Here is a 19,149-nt window from a genome sequence, read left to right as displayed (position 1 = left end):
CTAAATCAAAGCCCTTTCTTGCCTCTGGCTTTCCTACCCCTCTTTGATTTGCAGTGTGTGTCCCTTTATGTGGTTTATCACTGTTGGTCTGTATGTATATGCCATACCACAGGACTTTCTATCTGTACTTCAGCCAAAATATTTTTTGGACAGGTTGTTTTAAAATGTGCTGATATTACTAGTGCCATTCACAAGTATATTAGATCTTCATCTATTGTTTTGCAGTACTGAAAATGCACTTTCTTCATCCACTGTTAGTGGCATACCTTATATAAAACCTGTGCTTTTGCTATTTGAAATGACAATTCATCTGCTTTTGCACTTCAGTTCTACCCCTCTCCCTCGGACCTCTTCTGTTGGCAAAGTTCTTGTATCAGTAGAGAGGTGTTTCTGTTGTGTCTGGTTGATCCAGTTGCTGTGTGGCTATGGCAGCTCATACCTAAGGGTGCCTTGCTAACTGTGTTGCTCTAAAAAGAATTGTACCAGAATTTCCATGAGACAAGAGAGATTGAACCATCAATGTGATCAAAGTGAATGTGTTGTTAATGCCTTTTCTCTAGTAGCTGCTGTCAGCAATGTTTCTGTTAAAGGGTCTGGAATTTGTTTCCGCCTAGTGGTACATGTTTGTGTGTGTGTGTATGGCCAAGATTCACTGAAAAATAACACTGTAGGGGAGTCCATACATGTTATATTTTGAAATCAGATTATCTAATTTGTGAGCCCAAAATATACTGGTCTATCACATGAGATAATTTTTCCCTTTACTACGGAGTAGATGCAATTCCAAAAAGAACAGTGGGAGGAGAGCAGGCCCTGCACAGGTATGTCTAAGGTATGTAATACAAGCAAGGAAGCTATGCTGGCTGATATTAACGGGTGGGTTAAATCCCGTGACCAGTCAACACATTAAAAGCCAGAGGTTCTTTAATATTAGATCTCAGTGGATGCATGGACCTCTACTAACCTGCTAATGTGTCACAGGGATTGTAATGCCAAGGACCCTGATTTTGATTCCCCCTCCACATGGAGGGAGGCCACTGCCTGGGGAAGATGTGCCTGCATAGGCTTTTGCCAGTGCCCGTCAAATTTCCCTAAATTTAAGTTTACTGCAGCTAGAAGAATTTCTAAATCATATTCACAGTAGGAAAAGACTGTCATTAAAGAAAATTGCACTCATATGTGAACTCTGAAAACATGACACTGCTAACTGGCATGGTGACACAGAAAATCATATTGAATTTTACTTCTGTATCACGAGATATCTGCAGCAGGTCAGCTGTTCTGGTGCCATATGTGATGTACAGCTGCTTAAGATGTTGGAAGAACACCACAGCCAGATATGTGTGTACATATGGCATGCTTGTTTCTTTGCAGGATCTTTCTAATTTCCACGAAGGTATTCTGATTGTTTTGGGAGTTTGGGAATTATTTTTTTTTTTCCAAATTCAGCTGAAGACACTTGACCTACCCATGCTGTTGCTGGTAAGAAGTCTCCATAGTAGGAGTTTTTCTGAAGCCAAAATATCTACTCAGAGAAGCAGCTGTCTACCAAAGGCGGTAAGATGGTGAGATGTAAGTTGAACAAGCCAGTTCACAAACTGTCTCATACACTCTTATATCTTTGTGTACACTCACACACACACATGCACATGGACACACATCTTAGGAACTTTTCTTCCAGGAAGTCCCAGAGTGCCCAGTGCAGCTGTTCTTAGCTGTACAACACTTATTTGCTGTGTATATGAGCACCACGGTCAAACACATAGCACATACAGAAAAATGATGTCTAAAATTGTATGCAGACTTCTCCCGAAGAATTGTACTGAAATCTTTACATAAAAATAGCATGTGAATTAATGGCATCCAGCAGTTTCTGAAAGCCCAGTTTTGTGTAAGTAAATGCAATCAAATCTTTTAATGAAAGAAATGTGGTTATGCATGTCATCTTCTCCTTCAAAATATTGTAAGCCTACCTTACATCTCTGATCATGATTTTGCCTCTTGTACTGCGGGAGAAAAGAAGAAAGGAAGTGAAAATAGAGATAATAAGAAAAATTGTCAAGCTTAGGCCCTGGAAAATGGCTGTACTGGATGTTCTTCTCCCTGTACATGGATGAGACTTTTACAGTTTAAAATTAACAGTATTTTTCCATGCAAAGTTCTTCCATTTTTCCTCTCTGTAGTTTTACTTCTTCCTTTCTTCCCTCTCCTTCCATCAGAAGGAGACCATTCAACCACCTAAGATGAGAAACAGACCTGGTGAAAACAGCTCTATAGAGGCTTCTTTTCACTTTCTAGCTTCTCTTCCACAACTCTGCAGATCTGCAAAACACGTGATGTTTCTACAGACCTGATGAGAGAAAACAGAGGAAGATGACTTTTGTTATCTTTCTGCAACAGGCACTGCATAAGCTAGTTTGGAGCTGAATAGTTTCATGGGTCTTTTTTTTTCTCTTGTAGTGTGGAAAATCTTTTTTCCTTTTCTGTGCAGGAGTCTGTATTCCTTTCAACCACCTTTTGGATGGATTTCTGCAATTTTAATTCATTTTACAGCAAAATTTCACAGCAGTTGGGACAGAAAGAGAAGAATTCCTCATTTACTACTGGAGGTTGGCCAAAAGCTGAACTAGATGTACAAAGGGCCAAGACAAATTTAAAACGATTTAAAAATCTGTTGCCAAAGTGATCTGCAGTCAGCCCACCAAGGTTTTTAGAAGTGAACTGTCTCTTTAAGCTTGGCTCCAACTTCTTTCTCCTGTAGAGAGTGGAAAGTGGATGATGAAAGTAACTTACAACATTCAGAAATGAACATAATGGTGGTCTCGTGATTTAAGTAGCATTATGCTGCTTGCAAATCCTCCTATGAGTTATGTGTTAGATATTCTGTTTTTCCTAGAATGCCATTTAGTGCCAGCCTGCATATATTTCGGCCTAGGCTGCTGTCTCATAGGTTGTATACATTTAGATATGACTGGGATAACCAAGGTCATGTAATGCTGGAACCATCACTTCTGTCATCATTTGAGAAACATTTGAGAAAATCAAAGCTCACTAATTTCAAGTGCCTGCTTTCCTTTTTTGTCTCTTTCTCATGATATTTCATTCAAACATTATAGGCTTGCATCTGTCTTTACAGGATCAGTGTGAATATATATATATATTTTCCCCTACATACATTGTCCTGTGATTTGAAGAAAGACAGGCTGTAGATAAAGTGGTGCCTTAAGCTTTAGCTGTCATATTTTCCAGATTCTCTACTGCATTAGTATATAACTCTGAACTTCATACAGAGTGTTATCAAGTTCTCTTCACAGTGTAGGTAGAAAACACAATCCTTTTTCAGTCCAAGAACCAAGGACACCATTGCAGCTTCAGGCCCAAAAAGCATAAACAGCAGCAAAGTGAAGAGAGCAATCTGGGAAGATGGGACTTCATAACCTGAAGCTGTAATTGAACAATTAACCCCAATGTGTAAATGGACCAAAACTTACAAAAGTGTGAAAACTTGTGACCTGTCATCCATCTTGTGACCATCTTGGGTCCATCTTGCGTGTAGCCCTGGCCAGGCTCTTACACTGCTGAAGGTGTGTCCTTTAAAGGCCTTTTTAATAAATATCTACTTTATTCCTTTAACTCTGTCCAGCCTCTGTGCTAGGTAGCCTCTCAAGGCATCAAAAGGACTTTGATTAATAGTGAAGATCTCCCCAGTTGAGGAAGATTGTATTCAGTTCATTCACTTGGCACACAAGGGTCAAATATAAACCATGTCTGACAGGAATGTATCGAAATCAGAGAGGAATGGAGTCTTCAAATTTAGACTTTTAGTTTAGTTTAATTACTACTTGAACCTCCCTAAATCCAAAGCCAAATCACAGATTAATCTTCCAGTCCTGATGCCTCCCACAGAGTTTGACATTGAAATGACTGAAGAGAAGAACGTCAAATTTTACATGCATGTATAAGTATTAGCAGTGTAATGAATCTCATGGAACTTCATGCAGGCTCAATATTTCCTGTAAATATTTCACATCAGTGATCACTGGACTGTAATACCAACTGTGTAAAAGGCATGAATCCACCAGGGAAACTACAACAAAAACACACACACACAAAAAGCTCAAAAAATCCCAAAACTAAAACAAAAAAATACACACAAAAAAAGCCCCCAAAACAAACAAATGAACAAAAAAAATAACAAAACACCTTGCAGAAAAAAAGCCCCATGTGAGACATCTCTACTAAAGCAAGGAAGCAGATACCACCAGCTTTGCTGCACAGGTTTCAACTCTGATGACTTAGTGCAATAGATGGATATAAAAAAGGATTTGTCTCTTCCTCCTGTGCAGAAGAGTATTAGAGGCAGTTCTCTGTGTTCACAGCTGAATTCCCAGGTTTGCACCGACTTCCCTAAATGAGCAACAAGTGTCAGAGCTGAGTAGAAATCAGCTCTTGTGCCATAAGTGAGTACTGATGTCATTAGTTGTCATCTTTGCTTCAGGACTGCTTGCTGCCACTACTAACCAAGAAAGGCAGGAGGAAGAAGGGTCTTCTTGACACCCACAGCAAGTTTAGGGTTGTTTGAGATTGAAACTCACAATCCTAAACACCGTAAAAAGCCCAACAGATAACTTCTCTTCCTGAAACTGTGTACACACCCACTCACTGCTAAAAAAAAACCCAAAAAAACCCCTGTTTTTCATGACAGTGGTATTACCCACCACTGACTTTCCATATTACAAGAGAGGCCAGCTGCCGCAGGTCCGGAGTAAGGAAATGCCACTCTTGGTTTTCTTATTTCTTTGGCAGAGACACAGACAATTTGGTTTTCATTACACACAGCTTTTATTTTTAAGTTGGATCTAGAGAAGGGGATATTCACCATTTCCATCACTTCAGACAGGCTTTGATCTGCAAAATTCTTTAATGCTGTCATAAAAGAAGTACTTCTGATCACTACTCTTTGTTTGGAAGTAGAATAAAAGATTGTGATCCAGTTAAGTAATAAATTTGGAGGTTGGGAAGACCACTCTGCGCAAGCAGCTTACAGTGTGAGAGCATACTAGATAAGAGATGTTAGAGCATTTTGCTGTTTTAGTGTTTTCTGCAGTCCTGTGGAGCACACATTAACAATCCCAGTTTTGAAGTACAGGGAAATGAAGCAGAAAAAGTAATAGCAGGGAACTCTTGACTTTCTGGGGGTAAGTGGGAGGAAGGAATTGAAGCAGAAGATTGGAGCAGACACAGCTATAGCAATGTAAGATGTGCTGTGCTCTTTTCTGCTGCCCTTGGGAGAGGGAAAGGGTGAAACCTTTTTCCACCTTACAGGCCAAACATTCTGACAGATGACAACCCACCTAATGCCAAGGAAGGGAAAGCCCAGCTGATTTTGCATTGAATTGGGTGAGGAACTTGTGTGGCTCATTCCAAAAGCTCATCCTGGGAAGGGGGAAGCCTTTCCAGTGGCAGAGGAAGCAATTAGTGAAAGGTGACCTCTGTTACTGAGGCAGAACAATTGTGCTTGTTGTGATGGCTCACTGGAGCTCACAACATTGCTCCAGTCCAAAGATAGTACTTTGCCATTAACTTGCCTTTGTTATGGTGCAGAAAACTTTCTGTCACCACTGCCTAGCAATATTAGTCAAATCTGAAAATGCACCAGCCTGGCCTGAAACAGCATATAAGGTGTTCTGGGTGCTCACTGCAACAAGTTGTTTTGTTACAGTCAAAGGCAGAACAGCCATGTGAGATCAGAATCCAGTCCCCAGTGAGCTGTACCAGGCTACCCAAGGGCCAGTGGCAGGTCTTTGCCTCAGGGGCTGAGAAGATGAGACTTGCCTGAGCTTTGCATCCTGCTTCTCCACGTGGGACCTCAGACACTCAGGCCTCTCTCTCTTCTCATAGTTTTATAAATCTTTATTTACAATCTTAAGAGTCTTTTTTCAAAATGGGTGTATGCTCTCCTGAGGCACCTCTCTGTCTGTTTATGTCTAGTCTAATGACAGCACGTTACAGTAAGTTTTCTGGCCTAATGCAGAACACAGAAACAGTATCAAGATGGATTATGGGACTGTGACTCTGGGGACTTGTCATTTTTTGGATCTACCAGGACCTGCCTTAGCTGATCTTGCTCAAACCACTGGGTGAGATTCTCAAATAGGGACCTAGGGCTTACTTATTTCTGCTGGAGTGAGTGAGGCTCTGTGGACCTCAGCTTGTGTTCCTCTTGTGCAAAACAATGGTTATAGTAATGCTTTCTTTGGCTGACTGTTCTTTTTAGGTTATGTTAGTCACTCTGCAGACATAGCAGAGAGACAACAGGAACTTCTTTTCAGCCCAGAAGGAAAAGTAACAAATCCAAAATCCATTGAGATCATTAGGAGTCCTTTCTATCTTGGATCATGCCCTGTGTGTTTAAGATCAATCTTTTAGCTGGCATTTCCTATCTAAATTTTTGAGAGATGAGCCATGAAAGAAGGACCTGAACATATGAAAAGAGAATTCTTTTCTTTGATTAACAAGTATCACCCAATTACACTTTGGCAAAACATCCTGAGTGCTAGTCCTAGTTCTGTGAAAAAGGAGAGTGTCCCAAAGGTCAGCTGTGGCAGTGCATGAAAACTGCATACACTTGCACTGTCATGAGAAGTGCACGTGATAGTGTCATTATTATCAAGCTAGTGGATAGTTATTAAAATGTTGCCAAATTTGCCGTATAAAGCATATTGGATTCCAAGCTGGACTGGTCTGTGACTGTCAGCATGATTTAACAGATTCCATGCATCAGGTTCCAAATCTGCAATACTTTATTCTCCTGCCACTGATTAAGGTCTTGGATCCATACGACTCTCACATTTAATTGCACTGTGCTTGGTTAAGAACACATCTTTAATCAAGTGCTGGGCAGCCCCTGTTAGCACAATCAGATGTTCTAAAGAAAGAAAGGAATTGTAGGTGTTGCCAGCAGAGCTCACACAGAGAAAGGCAGGCAAGCAGAGGGCTGGAAAAGTTTCTGTCTCTACTCTTTAATCACCCCTCCCCTTTCCTGCTGACATTTTCTGACTCAGTAGAAGCTGCCAAATCACAGATGGCTGTGGGGCCTGCGTGAATCACAATAAAACAAGGAAGCTAGTATTTGGGAGAGATTGGAACAGTAACAAATAAGACTGACCTGATTATTCGAGCATGGTCAGACATAATGCCAAACTGCATCTTCTGATATTTTCTGTGTGATTTATATATATGTGCTGCAGGATACAGTCAAAAAGTGCTGCATCCCTTTTGTGTCTCCTCTGCTGTGAATCTGGTCAACTTTTTGTGCTCTAAACCTCCTGACTTCTGAATTTTGCTGTACTGGTTATATCAAACACAGTTTAGAGTGGGCAGCAATACCAAATCAGACAATGTTTGCTTCTATCACCATAAGCGTAGATATTTTGTTGCCAATATTTTTAATTGCTAGGCAACCAATATTCCATTTTGATAAAACTGTGCTATTGCACAGTGGGATTTGTAGTTTCAGCACTGTAGCAGTATATGGAGGTAAAAGAATGACACGTTGTTGACAATAGTTCATTCCTAGATTCACTCTGAGGTCACTTTTGCCATCCTGATTTTGCCACATCTAATGCTTTGTCAGTGAAGGCCCATACTGGAGAAAAAGAATGGGTTCAATAACTGAAGTTTAAAGAATAGAGGCTGAAGAGAAGAATGCTAAGCTGCAGGCAAGAGTAATCAAGCACTGCTTCTGCCCTCCTGACACTCTGGCATCTGACTAAATTCCTCCAGGAGTAGGGCTGCAGCTGCAGTACAAGCCCAGTTAGACCTTGGCAGCAGTCAGCAGCTTCATGTACTTAGTGGGAGGGAGAGGAAAAAAACAAAACAAAACAACACAACCAAATGACAACAATAACCCCTAGAAGTAGGAATATGAGTTAATTCATTCTGGAGATAATGTTTCTCTGATTCCCAGTCACAGAAGTATGCATCTGTGCACACTGATGTGTCTCTTTCATATGTTTTGTTTGAGGCGCAGTGACATTGTTCCCACTTCGCAGAGGCACAGAGAGACCAATGTTTTAAAGGCATTGAACTATGTAATTTCAGAGAATTTGTGTGGGATTCTGGTCTCAAAACCAAGTTTTAGCATCTGCCCAGCTATTGTCTTTCATCTCTCCCTGGCCAAACAGAGATTATATGGTAGAGAAGGAAATTGAACCTACACATCTCACATTCCCCATTATAGCTGCATTCCCAAGACTGGGATTTGAGCCCTGCGTACTTGTCCTGTTGCAACTCTGGACACTTCTTTAAGCTGTAAATACACTTAACATGCCTTTCTGCATTAAGGGGAGTCTGCTTTAATGGAAAAATTGGTTAGCTGTGCATATGGTGAAAATACATATTTTTTTAACCTGCTTTTCTTTCATTTGGGAAAAGAAAGCAGGTTAAAAACTTATTTTCAAGAAGCTGCCTTCATTGTCTTCCTGATTAACTTCTGTCTGCATCATTTTATATGCTTTTAGTCTTGTTTCTTTTTATTCAAAAAAGAATTTTATTCTTTTTTTATTCCCAAACATTTTATATCCCAAACTTTTCAAGCATCCCTTAACGGCAATTTTGCTTTGCCTCTAGCTGTACTTTGGACTTGTCTCTAATACCATTCTGTTCTCTCAAAATTGGATTAAAAATACGTTTTGCATGAGAAACTTTCCCTGAATTGTGAAATGGCACAGAGCATGTTTCATGCTGTTCTCCATCACCTTCTTTTTGTATTCTGACGTAAATTAGCTCTTTTCATCACTGCTTCAGACTGGGCAGAGGGTTTTTTAGTGGTACTCTATGCTAACACCAAGTTAATTTCTAACATGGATTACAGATGCCCTGGGGCACATCCACACAACAAAAGGGAACTGGGGAACTTGCTGACCCGAGAGATGGTAAACCACTGAATGTCACTTTGCAGTTGTCTTTGAGTCACTGCAACACAGCTTAGTCATGGAATTAGCACCTGGGTCTCAGTAAGCCCTGCAGGTTCACGTGGTTCCTCTGAAATATCATTTTCAACAAGCTCCAGACATTCACTTGCAGGCAGTGAAATTACCATGTTTATTTGTTACTTATGTGGTTAGAAAACACACATGCAAAAGAATAAACTTTCCTTTTAGAAACTTGTTATTTTGTTTTGCATTGCAGTGGGCAGCACATGTTAACGTGAGACCAAACCGCAGACTAAATGACATGTCTCTTTCTGCAGACAAATTTAACCCGCATTGAAGTCCGTGGGAGCTTTGCCAATGACTAGTGGAAATACTAGCAGTTCCTTAGGGTCAAACAAAGAGCACAACAACATCAGGAAAAAATAGCTGAAAGCTGCTCTTGAAACATATATGTAAAATGGTCATAAGAAGTTCACTGGCTGGACTTGCACATCTGCTCAGGAGCAGTCTTCAAACCATTAGGAAGTTAGTGTGATACAGCTTCATTAAGGTTGCCAGCTATCTTGTTTAGTAAAATATGACCTTCTCTCCCTTTAAAGAAGATGATAATTAAAGAATGCAAATGCAATACACAGAATCCTATTGTTTCGATCTTTATTGTTTATAGAGATGTTTAGTGCTCCTGATTGCTGGATTTGAGAAGTGTTTAAGTTGATACATTTGTTTCAGGAAGTGAACGGTTGTCTTAGATTACTGGAGTGAATTTTGCATTCTGCCAAGGTAGGGTTCCAAAAAAGATGCCCTGTCAAATAGGGTAAATGAAATAAAGTAGGAGTGTAACAATTTGCTGGGTAATTGTTTAAAAACATCAAAATACTAAGAGACATGCATTTTAATATAAGAAGCACAAATGTAGTTGAGTATTTTTTGGAGGTCTCAGGGGAGATTTGGACTGCATTGTGTCAGACACAAACAAACACAGTGATCATAATTTGTGTGCATGGAATTATTATAATCAAAACAAGTGTAACTACCAAATCTTCAAATGCTCCAGTGCAATTTATCACACCAAGAGGCAGCCTACACATTGCATTTCATGTGACTCTGCAAATATTAAGAAACTTTTACTGCAAAGTGAGATAAATCTTCTTTCCTGTGAGCTCATAGGCATACCAAGTTCAAGGTCAGCAATGACTCATTTCTGCATGCCTAGATCATGGCAGAGGTACTAACTATGGAATGGTATTGGAAATATCAGGTCTGACCACCTCCTAACATTGCATGTTTACAGATTTACCCTGGTGATGCTATCTGCACAGCAGTGGTCATTCTGTCTCTATGGGCTTCAGTTCAGCCTGTGAAACCAGATAGCTTTGTCAGAAATGGAAGAGAAGGATGTGACCAACTGACCATGAGAGTCAAGTACACCTGATGCTAGGTAAAATGTCCCAAACCATTGGACAAGCAGTAATCTGATAATGTAAATTCACATTTTGTGTCAGAATAACCACTGGACAATCCCAGGACAAACATAACTTGGTACCTGGTGCTTGCTTGGGCTACTTGAGCAATACAAAAAGGAAAGACACACAACTTCTGGCAAAATGTACATCCCTATAATGCAGAGTTTCTCTGGAAATCAGGCTCCAGACATTAGCAACTTCTGAGGACACTGTAAGAGTCCAAAATCTGAACAGCAAAGAGGCACAGAAAAGAGCAAGCCAACCTCACCTTTCTCAAAGGCAAAACTATTTTGGGATCCAGCCTGACAGTAGTGTATTAATGGGTATTTCCAGGTCCTGGCTTCTGACATCTGTAACTCACTGAGAGCAGTGTGTTTCCTCTCACCAAAGGATAACTGTGCCTAAGAGATAAATGACTGGTTTATCTCTGGGACCACCTTATATTTCGGTCTTGACTGCTACCTATTATTCTAACTGAATCTCAGACTATCTCATGTCATGTGTCTCTGTCCGTTAAAATAAAAGCAAAAAAAAGCACAAGCAAATGTTCTTAAAATTTTGTCTTTTATGAGACAAAAGGAACTTCATGCTATTAATTGCTGTAGACAACCTCCAGATAGAAGTGAATGCTCTCCTGGAACACCAAAGGTGTTCTGCCCCCTGGCTTTCCACCTTTCAAGTCATCCTGACTGGCTGTCAGAAAGCATTAAGTGGTCTGGAGAAACCAGGGATATAAATTCCACTTGAAAAATAGATGTATCAAATTGTAGTAATTTGTATTGTACTTACCATAATGCATAATGCAGTATATAATTGAAGGTTTTTTGGGTTTTTTTTATGCATTACTTATGTTTTCTGTTAGAAAAAGGTATAAAACATCTTTTCTCAGTGTTTGTCATTTTTGAGGAGAAAAAATAGCTGAAGGTTGAAAATATGTGCTTCTCCCTGGTCCATTTCTCATTAAGTTCACAGTATTTGAATTTTATTTCTTCATGTTCTGAGTATCTGAAGTCTGCTGATTGATTTGTGAAGGTTTTCCTGAAGATCATATGGACATGAGATCTCTGCCACATGACTGAATTGCTGGTTAATTGCTATGTGACCCACAAGACCTGTGTATCTCTAGTACTCCTTTATGTACCTTTATGCTAGTCTTCCACAGCCACAAAATAATGCAAAACAGCTCAGACCATGGAGAAAACAAAAAATGGAACCTGAAGTCTACAGCCAGACCTAACAATGCAGTGCTTAGGGAGTTTAGGTTGTTCTCCCTTCCCTGCCATTCATTTGCTGTGCAACTTTGGACGAGTCACTTTCACCTATCATCTTTCTTTTTTCACTTTTATTTTTATTCTCTTTCTCATTAACTTGAAGGATCTTATAATGAAGGCTCTTATAAGTTTGTTGGGGTTCTCATCCAGCTAGGATATGTACCTTTTTGTTCCTATAATCTTAGAGAGTACTTTTGTGAACAGCACCTACAGGTAAGTAGTGGAAGTTCATTGAAGGGATTAAATATTAACTGCAGCAAGAGCAGTCAATTGTGCAGTGCCTGAGTGCAGAAAACAATGGCCATCAGCCTCAAATATTTCTAAGTGAATCTGACTCCTAACTAAACCACTGCTGTGACTCACAGCTGTTATGCCATGTAAATACTTTTCTCAGAGACAATAAAATATAATTGGAGTCAGCTTGTTGTTATTGATTAGAACATAATGCATTAGAGAGCACTCTTTTCCATGCATTCTATTTATAGGCCCTGCATCATGGAACAGTCATTACAGCTTTTCCATCCTCATTGCACAATCATGAACAAAGCATTAAACAGGCATTCCAGTTAGCCCCCTAACTTGATTCTGTCAACAGTGATAGGGGGTAAAGTCAGCCAGACAATATAATATTAATTGTTAATTAATTGTAATATTAAGCAAGTAGAGTGAAATCCAAGGGAAAAGGGGTATGATTTAGCAAGGGATGTTAACTTTCTTTCTATGGGGTGTGCTACATGTTGAAGACGTGGTATGTATATTTACACTGCCAAAAACTTTTACAGGGCAGATGGCACTATGACAGTAGTTTCTCCCTGCAAAAGTGGCTCTGTGCCCAGCTCTGCAGCTTTTCTTCCACTCCCTCCAGGAATCTGCATTCCCAGGAGAATCTTTCTTAAAGAGGCTTGCAGTGGGAAACAAGGCTTGTGCTCTGCCAGACCCAATTCACTCAAACTGTAGTCAGCTGAATGAGGTACAAGCTAGCAGGCACATAAGCAGCAAAGTACCTTCAGGCTAACGCAGTGCAGCTGCACGCACAGCTAGAGAAAAACTACTGTGCTAGCAAAAGACTCTTCCTACCCCTTGCTTTGAGTGCCTTAGAGGGTTCAACCTTAAGACTACTGCTTTCAGAGCTGTTGCTGCAGAGTGGTAATAGTGCAGGACCACGGGAAGCCTCTGATTTAAAGTCTGCTTTCTGCAGGGGCACAGAAAGTGGTCATCTCAGGAATGAAGTTTATACAGGCAAACACTGATGCTGTGACAGCATAATGTGCTCCCAGGAAAAATAACAATTGTAGTGCTCTTGAACAGGTACCTTTGGTCTAAGGTTTGGGGTAACCTCCCACAGTGCCAAGGGTGAGGTTGCTGTCATACAAAGCCCTCCTTCCTGATTGGAAGCAGGTGGCTAGCAACCAGAGTCCCAACAGGGCAAAGCACATAAGCACATGAGTAGCTGCATGAAGTTAGATGCCCAGCTAGTTCAGTGAACTGGAGCCAAAGGATGGAAAAGGTGATAGCAAAGGGAACATTCAGCTGAAAAAAGCAGACAAAAAAAAAAGCAGCATGTTACTAGAAACACGACAATCCTTACAAATTCCTGTACTCCAATAGAGCCTTTCTTTTTTTCCTCTGCTTGCAGCCTAGCACATCCATGGTGCGTTGGAGCAACTCACCCTGGAGGGGTTTCTATTTCAGTGACCCACTATTTCAGGAAATTGTTTTAGAAATGTAACTTATTGGGATTGCTAGTAGTGATTGCTGGTACTAATTGTGCAGTATTCTGGCAGAGAAAGTGAGTAGTATTTAGAAGTGAGTAGCAAACAGCAGTGGAAGAAGACCTACAATAAATGCTGCTGTTTACTAGCTATGAACAAATACAACTTGCTCCAGATTATACATCCTTCTACTAGAGCAGACCCCAGACTTTGGAGCCCCACAAAGCAAGGTGCACCTTTTATATATAGCCACTGAAGGTTGTTTGAGAATCTTCTGAAGGTACTAAATGTCTTTTGCAAGACTAGGTCTTTCATTTGTCCTTCATGGTATGACACAACAGGAAATTCTATTGCTATGATATATTAACTTGGATATTTTAGGCCTGGCTGTCATTTTGAGCAAAATGGGCAGTAAAAACACCAATCAAGTTGAAACAGAATTCATGCCTACTTCAAGGTGTTTCACACTTTCTGCTTTGGGTAAAATGTGCCAAAGGCATATGCATTTCTCAGTGATGTGTCTGCCTCAGTTCCCTGCAGCCTCGGTGGTGCCTTTGAACAGACCACAGAGCAGTGCAGCAGTGCTCCTGCCTCTTCCCTGCAAAACTGTCATCCCACATTTTTAGTGGCAGTGGTCCCCCATGAGTTTTCTAGTTGTTAAGGTGTCTCAGGTGTCTCCAGACTGTAAATAAGCAAATTATATATCTGGAGGAAAGAATGCATATTGTTCCCAATGCACAGAATGAAGTGCAGGAGGGGATGAAGTAATGGGTAGAGCATGACGGATTACCTCATATCAGATTCGTATGGGCCTCAGGAGAACATGTGGTTCTGTACCAGTGCTGGCTCACTGCTTGACATGGAAAACATTGTCCAACAAGTGCTGAATTGTTCATAAAGTGCTCCTCAAGAACCTCCTTGTGCCTGAATTCATGTGGAAAGGGAAAACAAAAATACTAGGGGCGTTTCTGTCATGCTGCTGTTTCCCTGGCACATGGCAGGCTGATGGACATCAGTGCACACAGGCATTGAACAAAAGAAGAGATCACCACAAAAGGAAGCCAAAAGATCAGGCACTGCTCCAGGCATGGCTGCTGATATATAAAATATAATCCAGCTGGCACGCAAAACATGGTAGCTGCCAAACATATCCCATGAAGAGCTCAGGGTGGTCTCCAGGGCTGGACCACTGAAAGGAAAAAAATGCACTAATGGCAGCAAGATGGGGAAAGTTTGCCAAGTCCGGACAAAAGTCACGTGTGTGCCAGTTTCCATGCTTGTGAGGACAGCTCTGCTATGTCTGTGACACAGGACCCACTGTGGGTATGGTCACACATACACAGGCACATGCTCAGCCCAGGCACACACATCCCAAGGTGCCTCGGACTCATGTTGCCCTGCGATGCCACCAGTATTGGATGTTGCTGCTGACTCAGACTGCAGCTTGTGCTGCTGCCAAAGGAGACTTTACTCCCAGCCTCGCATTCCTAGGGCTAATGCTTCTGCACCCACTTAGCAGGCAGGATCCAGGGAAAGGCCCAGCTGAAAACCAACCCAAAGGAAGAATAATGACTCATGTTCAGCCTGAGACACTCCCTGTTTACCACTTCTGCTGGTGACAGTGCAAGGGAGGCTTTGGACATGTGCAGCAGGGCCAGTCCTGTCCCTTTTGGTGACAGTGTGAAATTAGATCTGTGCACATGAAATCTCAGACTGGTTCAACAGGTCAGACTTAGACCAGCATTCAAGGATTTGTTTCAAGGAGACTGTTTTTCTGGACTGTTCTTTTAGACTGAAATAGAAATAAGCATTAATCTTGTGGCTTGCCACGCCAGTGAGCTCTTAGCCCAGATTCTGTGCCTCCAAGAAGATCCATTATTCTTTCTCTTTGGTTTTTGCTGTCAACATACATTTGTCTTTAGTTCATACGCTCATCCAAAGCTTGTGACAGCAGACTTCAGCACCACAACATGCTGTGCAGCCTTCACTGATTGCTCCTCTTGTTTTCGTGAGGTTTTGCTAATGGCAGCTGGTGTCTGCTCCCATTGAGCCAGGAGAAGTGCCCACCACATCTCTGTTTTGCAGTCACGTCTCTCATGCAGTCTTGTAGTAGATGGTCAAAACTGTCACAACTCATGCACTCTCGAAGACAGATCTTCCAGAGGCTGATTTCCTGATGTCTTATCCCTCCATAAGCACCTTGTGGTGGGAAGGGGAGCAGCCCTCTCTCCCTCTCATATAAAAGGCAGCAGTTTGTTCTGATGCAATAAGCACATTCGTGATAAATACCTCATGTCTGCTCTGGACATCCCTGTGGTTGGTACTTGTATTTGTATTTCTCTATTTTTTCAGCTCTTCAATATTTTATATTCTGGTTTTCTTTTTCATTTGTACATACCTGGTCAAATCATCTTCTTGTTACACTAGACTTTGTTTCTTTCCACTGTGTTGTTGTCTACCAGGGATGTGTCATTCCCTATTGCTCCCTTCACTATTTCCACATGCAGCCCTTCATACCCTTCTCCCTGCATGCCCATTCATTTGCTACTGCCTTGGCCCTGACTGGTTGCCCAGTTTCTTGAAGCTGTTTTGAACTGCAGCAAAACTGTGCTCACACTTGGAATGTCAGTATGTGCACAGATTTGAGATTGCCAGTAATGGTCAGTCAGGGGCCAGACAACTTCCCAGAAATTCAAACCAGATTGAGCCAATAGTTTTTGATAATAAATTATGCCAATAAAGAAAATAATATTGGAAATTTAGAAGCGTGTATATTTGCTCTTCCAATATTTTCCATTTACTTTCAATTTTTCATACTCTCTTCTAGAAAGACATAAATATATGAATTAATGATCAGTTCTGGCCCTGAAAATACTAGGAATTAACTTCATGGGGTGCACTGACTGCATTATATACATTACACTGTGATGGTGTGTGCACATGTCTATGCATGTGACAGCCATGTGACAATGTGGTTTCACCAAAGGTGGCAGATGCAAGACTTGCATTGTATCAGATCAGATTTCCCCTAAAAAATGGTGGAGTTCCTGAACATAGAAATATTCCAAATACAGACATTTGTATTTCCTGGTTTTGTCAGTCTTCATCTTCCAATGATGATGATGATGATAATAATAATAATAATTATAATAATAATGTAACCCCCAAATCTCTAAACTAAAAATACTGCTACAAAAAAATGCATTTTAATTTTCTGATTTTCCATTCTTCTGTGCCTGCCCAGCATTCCCCTCACCTAGATTATCAAGCCTCACACCAAGCTGCTAGACTATCTTTCTTGTAAAAACCTGTTGTGGGAATGAAGGCAATGAGTGGCACTGGAAATACATACTGTGCCTGATTAGAATCCTTGTGTGCGACAGGATAATGAAAACATATATCTGTCCTCAGTGTTTTGATTAATTAATTAATTAATTAATTATTTGCGTTGCACTCCGAAATTCTCTGGTAGGAGACAGGGCTCTGCGGTTACCTCTAGCCACAGTAGCAGGAGTGGTTTTAGCCATGCAAGAGGGACTTCTTTGGTGGCTAAATGCAACATTGTGCCCACTGCCTTTGTGCCAAAAACCTTAAAATTCCAAAGGTATTTCGTGGGTCATGCTACTTTGGCCACTTCTCCCCATCTAATATTGAAATGTCATGTGTTTTTCTGTAGAGGCAGCTTCCCTTAATCCGCCAGGATTAATTCCATTACAAACAAACCTCTCCCAGTAGATCTGGAGCCTGTGCTGCCTTGTGTCTGTTGGCTCTGACAACAATTCCCTTTGTCAGGGTGGGGGTGGAAAGTGAGTGCCAACACTCCAGCACAGCATCAGCCCCCGAGGAAGCCACTCAGATCTCACTGATCTCACATCCTGTGCCACATTGGTGCCAGCCCCATCAAAGCGTGAGCTAATGTAGGGAGAGACTGATTGAGCACTGCTGGATGGGGATCCCAGCTCTGGAAGCAACCAAAGGCGGCACAAGAGAGGGCTGAAGGTGGTGGGTGGAGGCAATGGGGAGTGAGAGGGACACCTCCACAAGGAAAGGCCCCTGGAAGACGAGAGTACTTAAAGTGGTGGGATGCTGGAGGGCACCTGCAGAGGGATGGACAGCTGGGGGACACAGTAAAGAGGATAGGAAGGAGAAAAGATGGTGACATGGAAAACCATGGAAAGGATGACAGAAGAGGGAAAATAAAGAGAGAGGAGGATTTCAAACATCCAGAAGGGATGCTGAGAAAAGGAACTGTCTGGGGTGACAGAGGTACCTGGGGAGCAGACCAGCAGTAGAGACAGCATGAGGACTGACAGGAAAGTTGTGGACAAGAGAAAAGGTAATGGGGAGAAGGTGAAGGGGCACTAGACTTTGCATAAGAAGGAAAAGGAAAAAAAAGAAAAGGAAAAGGAAAAGGAAAAGGAAAAGGAAAAGGAAAAGGAAAAGGAAAAGGAAAAGGAAAAGGAAAAGGAAAAGGAAAAGGAAAAGGAAAAGGAAAAGGAAAAGGAAAAGGAAAAGGAAAAGGAAAAGGAAAAGGAAAAGGAAAAGGAAAAGGAAAAGGAAACATGGAGCACATTATCGTAATAGAGATAGATAACAAAGGAAAGAGAAGCAAGGAACTGCCCAGGACTTTTAGAAACTTCAGTTCATGCAGATCTGTTCCAGCTCAGCTTTTGAGGGTGACTCTCAGGATGAAATCAGGAACCTGTGTTAAACAAACTCTGAATTTTGGAAACTTCCTTCCAATAGTAATGAAGCAGAATGCTTGAAAACTGGCACATTTCCTATTACACAGAGATGGAAGGAAAGAAAAGGAGTAGACTTGTCCATAAAGGCAGTAATTACAACCACATGCTCTTATAGCAGGACTTTTTTTAAAGGATCACTCTAGTGTTTTTTGTTTATTAACTGTCACTGGGGAGGATAAGTGTATTAAGTGTGATAAGGAATTAACCAAGCTGTGTTTGCAGTACTGCCTGCTGATGGATGGAGTTGTGCTTGGATGCTGTACATACATGCCTGGACATCACTGGGTAGCGGGTAGGGAGCCAAGGTGCAGTTTCTCCAGTGGATTTAGCCAGCCTGGTATTGCAGTGCTGCTGGATGGGCTGCACTCCCAGAGAGGGAGCTGAGAGGAGGAGGAGACTCCCTCCTGGGATGGGAGCAATGTCTCCCCACCCTGCCTGGGTGACCAGAGGTCCCTGCCAGCCACAGGCCAGCTGGAAAGGGGCTGGTTTCCAGCCACTTCCCATTGGCTTGGCTTCTCCTGCCTCACAGGCTGAACCAAGGCAAGGGAATTCAGCCCCTAAAGCAGCCAGCTCTGTGTCCACTGATACTGCCAAATTCACGGAGCAGAGACTTTACTGCATGCAAACAGCGCCGTGAGAGCAAGGCTGACACCAGGGGGAAGTTTTTCCATCAGGTGTGTGGTAGCATGGGCTTCACCTGCTGACATGACACTGCTTTTAATCTCTTATATGCTCCTTAAGCTGAGTGTTTGAATATTTCTCACTCAGGGAAGGAAAGGCTGCACACAAAAAAGAGGTGCATGTAAACATTTTTGATGGTGGTTTTTGGCTCATTCCTGCAGCTGCTGTCCCTGGAGGCTCTCAGCTGAAGCCCAGGGGAGACAAGGCGGGTGGCAGGAGGGCACAGCCATGGCTGCAGTGCAGAGACAAGTCAGCCTGATGGACTGACTGCAGGGACTCTGCCACAGGCATCAGTCAGTGCCATGCGTGCTCCCACACCATACCCTGCGACCCATCCTCTC

General features: G+C 41.8%; 1 long non-coding RNA gene across 1 annotated transcript in view; it reads right to left on the bottom strand.

The window, feature by feature from the left end:
- Positions 1 to 2,214: 2,214 nt before the first annotated feature.
- The window catches only part of LOC131578119 (uncharacterized), a 42,874-nt gene continuing 25,939 nt past the window's right edge, over positions 2,215 to 19,149 (bottom strand). The window contains exon 4 of the long non-coding RNA XR_009277379.1: positions 2,215 to 2,350. This is a non-coding gene — a long non-coding RNA (uncharacterized LOC131578119). The remainder of the gene's footprint in view (positions 2,351 to 19,149) is intronic.

This window comes from Poecile atricapillus, chromosome 3 (assembly GCF_030490865.1).
Source record: "Poecile atricapillus isolate bPoeAtr1 chromosome 3, bPoeAtr1.hap1, whole genome shotgun sequence".
Lineage (NCBI taxonomy): Eukaryota > Metazoa > Chordata > Aves > Passeriformes > Paridae > Poecile > Poecile atricapillus.
This window is presented reverse-complemented; position numbering and strand designations above follow the sequence as displayed.